The sequence below is a fragment of the Musca domestica genome, unplaced genomic scaffold (assembly GCF_030504385.1).
Source record: "Musca domestica strain aabys unplaced genomic scaffold, Musca_domestica.polishedcontigs.V.1.1 10, whole genome shotgun sequence".
Classification (NCBI taxonomy): domain Eukaryota; kingdom Metazoa; phylum Arthropoda; class Insecta; order Diptera; family Muscidae; genus Musca; species Musca domestica.
The window spans coordinates 14,496,816-14,502,815 of record NW_026712115.1 but is presented as its reverse complement, the minus strand read 5'-3'; the positions used below and the strand labels follow the sequence as shown (position 1 = coordinate 14,502,815).

Sequence of the window (6,000 nt, the reverse complement as noted above, 5' to 3'; positions counted from 1 at the left end):
ATTACAACAATTTGTTTTGACATTTAATGGTGCCGTCAGCTGGGCTGATGCAATTACCTAGTACATCTACCTTGGATGTAATAACGAGAACCCAATAATGTGAACTTTATACTTCACTTTTCCTAAAGTAAGGAATAACAAAAGTGGACTATAAAGAAAAGATAAAAGAACGGGCCTATGTATTATAAAGATTATGAGTATGTTGAACGACCAATAGCTTGTGTTTGATGGCATATTAAAGTTGTGTTCCAGAACCTGCAAATTAGTACTAATTAGCACTAATTCTGCTACAACGCGTTCCCGTACTCCAAAAACTAGCAAAACTTGCAGCTCTCTCGAGAAAAAAATGGCGCTGAGTGGTGCACATTTCTGCTTGTTTTAGCTACATGAATTTGGCCGAGCAGAAATGTGCATATTGTAAATTTGACATTTAATTGGCAGGGCTAATAAGGTTGAAAAATGTATTGATACATTTCAATAAAGAAAATGATCAACTTGAAAACTAAAGGAAAAACTTATATTTGTCGTGCAAAAAAAAAAGAGAATATATGGAGCAACTGATGGATGATTCCAGCAGTGAAGAGTACTGGCTGAATGAGGAATCAGATTATTAATTATTATTATAAATTAATAATTTTAACTTATCGTCTTCAATACTCATTTTTTAAATGTTGGCGCCCTTTTCAGTAAGGTTTCACCAGTCCGATTTACGCTGTTTACTTTTGGAATTTTGACATTTTATCGCATTTCTGCTAATTTTCCGTTCCCTTATTTTTTGAGCAAACCTAAATGAGAATGACATTTCGAACTGTTCTCTCTTCTGCTAGTTTTACTACTAAAAAGTACTGGAACACAACTTATGTTTGTCGCAAATTATCATTTAAGACGTTTTGATATACCTTTGACATACATCTGTTTTGCGAACATTGTTCACCAATTTAAGTGTTGTCAATGTTCTTGTACAAAATTATTCTAACGCAAGCCATACATGATACAACTGGTTGTATAACTGGGAGAGGTTGTATTCCAGATTGTATTGTTTGTGGCCCGGTTGTACGAAGTTGTGTCTCGGTTGTACAAAAAATCAAATTTTTTTGATATATTGGCATGTTGTACCAACCGATTGTAACGTTTGTGGACATGTCACATACAATTTCATTTTGTGTTTATTTTTGAAGAGGTAACACCATTGTTTCGCATATCAAAACGATACGAAATCCAATCAAATGTGTGATTTTAATGTATATAAGCCAAATTTTCCATTAAACCGCGAATATTTTTAATCCTGGCGAAATCACAAATAGACGAAGAGGTCAATTTTGACCGTTACGTAAATACCGATAGTAAATATATCGTATATATATAGCGATATATATATAATGTTTATATAAAAAGGAAGGGGATGTTAGCTAGAATGCATATAGCTCATGAAAATTTTGTCAATTCAAAATGCCCTCTTGGCATAAAAGAATAAAATCTAAAAAAATCGCATAAAAAGGTGTCAATAATGATGTTAATATAGATTTTGTAGTATTTTGCGATATTATATTATTTTTTTCATAATTCTTATCGCATGCGGGGTTATTCTATGCAGATTGCAATTATCGCTAGGCCTAGGCCTATTGTTCTCAAAGATGTCCGCAATATATTTAGAGGATATAATGGACCAACAACAAAAAATGTTCCTGATTTTTCAGCCGTTATAAAGGTCACAAATAGAAACCAAAGCACACGAAATTTCACACGAAGTTAGAGTTTAGGACAATGGGTAGAATGGACCACTACTTTTGTGTGGAAAAATACCAGCATTATTTATAGGCTATATTCAAAATACACAAAATGCGAACTTCTGGCTTCCTGATTTCCTTGACGAATGTAGTCAAACATCGTAGACAAGTAAATCATATAGATTAGTCTAAATTTAGATATACAGAGGGGCCTCTTGCTTTTGGAAATGATCGCAAAATATTTAGGGGTTCAAATGAACCAAAACAGAAACGATTACCTCATCACACAATTGAAGCCAATCGACACGCCTGAGAAGAGAGTTAGGGACAGGGAAGAATTCTAGCATTTTGGATGACCATTGGATTATAATAATAGACCGCAACAACTAACAGCATGACGGAGTGCATAAATATTGGAAAAATATCCCTGGCCAATATGCTAAGGTTAATATCTGGGCAGTGATCCGTGGCATAATTCCAAAAGCGAAATCTTCCAAAACGGATTTGAACAAAAGGAAGCTTAAAATATATTGTTGTGTTGTAGGGTATCACATAGTCGGCTCCGCACGACTATAGCCTTTGCTTACTTGTCTTATTATTGAAAAGAATTCACACACATAAACAAATAAAGTTGACATATTAAGCCAAGTAAATAGAAAATAATTAAAGTCAAATAATATCATAGCCCTACCTTGACTTTATTGTACCATTGTCGCTACCTTGTGTTTGTACCATGGATTGCATCATTATTTCAGCGTTTTTTTTTTTTAATTTCGACGATTTTAAAATTATTTTGATGTGGACAGCTTTGTAAAATGAACGGCGTTAACATTTTCAGTCGACGTCATAGCTTTAGTAGAAATACAAAATCAAAACAAGAGTTCCTTACAACTTTTTTAATTGTGGTCCTGAAATGTATAATCCTTAATTATTGGTATATTTATTTATCACAGTGAAGTGTACAATTTCCCTCCGAAATTAGTAGATGTTTGCTTGTTTGCAGTAGCAATATTCCTACTACAAAAGGTAATTTTGAATACGATAAAATAAGCAATGCAGAGGTTATTTATATTATATTTTTGATCTAAGTACATATGAAAAGGTTTGCTCGACAGAGCACAACTATAATGAAGAACACCAAGTCTAAGTTCTACAATACAATTCAAGCAAAAGTTGGGACTACATACTTAGTCTGCATTTTTTTAAATATCACCACAGTTTTGCTTTAATGTCCTTATTACAGCTATATAAACAACTTGATGGATGCCCATATTTCTCGGGTTATGGATCTTACGAGCAAGTTGTGTTCAGTGGATAATTTTTATTCTAATTATGGGAAAGTGGAAGTGGTCATATTGTGGGTAACAATAAATATATACAATGCACATATGTCATATCCGAAAACAGCATATCGTATTAGAATATTTCGGATAGAATAAAATTCATAGATAAGTTGGGGGTACACAATTCGACCGATATATATATATATATATATATATATATATATATATATATATATATATATATATATATATATATATATATATATATATATATATATATATATATATATATATATATATATATATATATATATATATATATATATATATATATATATATATATATATATATATATATATATATATATATATACAATCATTGTATTACACAATCATTGTAGAGACAGAAAGGCACTCCATTCACTTATATAAGTCCCTCAGACAAATTGTTCAGAATTCGGACATACGTCGCACTATGTCGCGAGTTCATATAAAAGGTGCCAAAAATAGAAGTATTTGGCAGAAGTGGATGCATTTTGATACAAGTACTAATTGTTGACTTATTATGTCGAGGATAAAATGTTAGGAAGGTATATCCAGGATATATATGTATATATATATATATATGTATATGTATAGCCCTCATATAACGGTACATTCCTATATTCGGTATTTTTACGATTTAAGCCACATTTTCTAATACATATAATATAGATTTAGAGATTCTGCACCCCGTGGCAAAACATTGTCTATATAGATCCACATTTTTCTATAGTCCCCATATAACGGTACTTCCTGATATCGGGAATTTTGAAGACTTTTGCTACATTTCATTTCAATATAAGTACTTGAAACTCACAATATACAGCAACCCCTGCAGCAAAAAATGTTCAAGGTTTGGAATATCCTCATTAGTATATGTGTAGTTTTTAACAAATTTTCCAACCAAGCTCCTAGTATTTCCAGTTCAAAATGAAGTTCGTTTGAATACTAAATCCGAATACTTTATTTTTAAAGTTTTCTTCATTTATTGGGATGGGTATTGAGTGTTCGGCCCGGCATCATCATCGACAATAGTAAAACAAAATGGTGTTAAGACTTCCGCCAAAATCGATAAAACAAGTTCACCTATTCACCGGTGTTTTGTTCAGGCTTAATTTTTCGTATAGGAAATATACGTGAGCGACCACATAATGTAGAGTTATTAAGTTTCTAGATCATAATATTAATTGTTAAATATTTTGTAGAATAAGTATAACCTTTAAATTTACAAATTCTATATCAAATGAACCATACCGAGCCAATTTTTTAAACCTGTACTCTTTCTCGGTTAGGACAATATTTTTTTACAATTTAAAGACAATGTTATGTAAATACTTAAAATTTTTGTTTTCCTTTTATTGATAATTCACATTTCCACTCTGTCCTCCGCAAATTTTGGAAGTGTAAACATAACATATAACCTATTACCATCCATCACTTCCATCCATTTCGCAGGATATTATATTTCTTATTGAGGTGGTAACAGAAAATGATAACGCGTTCATCAGCAACTGGAAACTTTATCCGCTGGAAACTTTATACGTTTTAAGACATCTCTATTCTCAACTCTTACTAATTGCATTTTTAGCGACCGATTCTTTAAATTTTTATATAGCTAACCATAATATACTATATTAATTTTTGACAGAAAAGGGCAAAAAATCGATTTAACTACAATAGTCAAATTAAAAAAAGTGCTTGGCATATCAAAACCAAAATTCAGATTTCTTCTAATTGATATATTTTCTATCAGTTCTCATCAATAAAATTAAAATACGAGGCACTTGGTTTTGATAATTTTTGGCCAAGGTCGTGGCGCTGTACGTCGGTCCGGCAAGTAGTAAAAACCTTCAAACTTTTAACACACGCGTCTAGGGAGATCTAGATTTTTTATAAGAAACTGGATTAAAACAATTTTCAAAATGTTGCTGATTTTTCTTTGGGAAAGACAGCGATATTAATAATGACAATGGTGGGATGAAATTAGTTAACCTGAAATATTCTCGAACTCAACACATTACTTCTTCAGCAACATTTCCATCCAATCTTTATTCAATACGAGCAAACACGGTAGGGAATTCAATGAACATTACAAAAAAAAATTAAATTACACCCACCCGGTGTTGTTGTTGTAGCGGATCATTCTGCTATATTTGTTCTGATTGATTCTTCTCTATATCTTCTGTAAATAATTCAAAAAACTGTACTGGATGAGTCAACAGCGATGCGGGTGTTAGGTTATTGTTGTTGTAGCAGCTCATACATCTGTGTTCGGTGAGTAGGCTTGGCTGGGCAGCGAATTAGGTGCAGCGTGCCATGTGGGCCTGTGCCACAAGCTGGGCAGATTTTCTGCACGTCGCCCAGTAGGAATTTAGGCGGCTGCACCATCCGGATCGTAATTGAGTCAAAACTACTCGGGGTTTGTCGGGGCAGCTCTCGTTCTTCAGCTGCGACGGGAGGGGGATGGTCTCCTAGCACTGTATTCACTCTATATCCTTAAATGGCTTCTGAAACCGCATTAGAGTGAATACTATTCAGTCCCGCTTGATAGGCCTGTTGATCTAGAGGCTCTCTCTTATACCTCTGTACCTCTCTCTCTAGATCATGAAGGTATTTTCTAACGTGCCTGGGCGGAGGTTTCCTATCCACAAGATGGTGGACAGCTTTGTGTATAACACCCAAGCAGGTATTGCATTGACAGCATTTTGTTATGCTGTCGCACCGGTAGGACCTTCACCTCCTCATGTAGGTGATCGACAGGTGTCATGAGAAGGCAGCCTGTTGCAGTATTTTGGAAGGACTGAAAATTTTTCCACTAAGTAGCACTGACGTTGGCGGACCACACCGGAGCCGCATAGTTTACCACTGACCGGCCTATTGTAAGAGGTCAACAAGGTTTCCTTATCAGCTCCCCAAGTACTGCCGGCCAGAGACTTGAGGACCTTGTT

General features: G+C 33.9%; 1 protein-coding gene across 3 annotated transcripts in view; it reads left to right on the top strand.

Annotated features, from left to right (window-relative positions):
- Positions 1 to 2,480: 2,480 nt before the first annotated feature.
- Positions 2,481 to 6,000, top strand: part of LOC101898218 (tumor necrosis factor alpha-induced protein 8-like protein) — a 161,494-nt gene continuing 157,974 nt past the window's right edge. The window contains exon 1 of one of the 3 annotated variants that reach the window (XM_059127021.1): positions 2,481 to 2,753. The gene's annotated coding sequence lies outside the window, so the exon portion shown is untranslated. The remainder of the gene's footprint in view (positions 2,754 to 6,000) is intronic. The other 2 variants (XM_059127024.1, XM_059127033.1) reach the window with 2 other exon arrangements.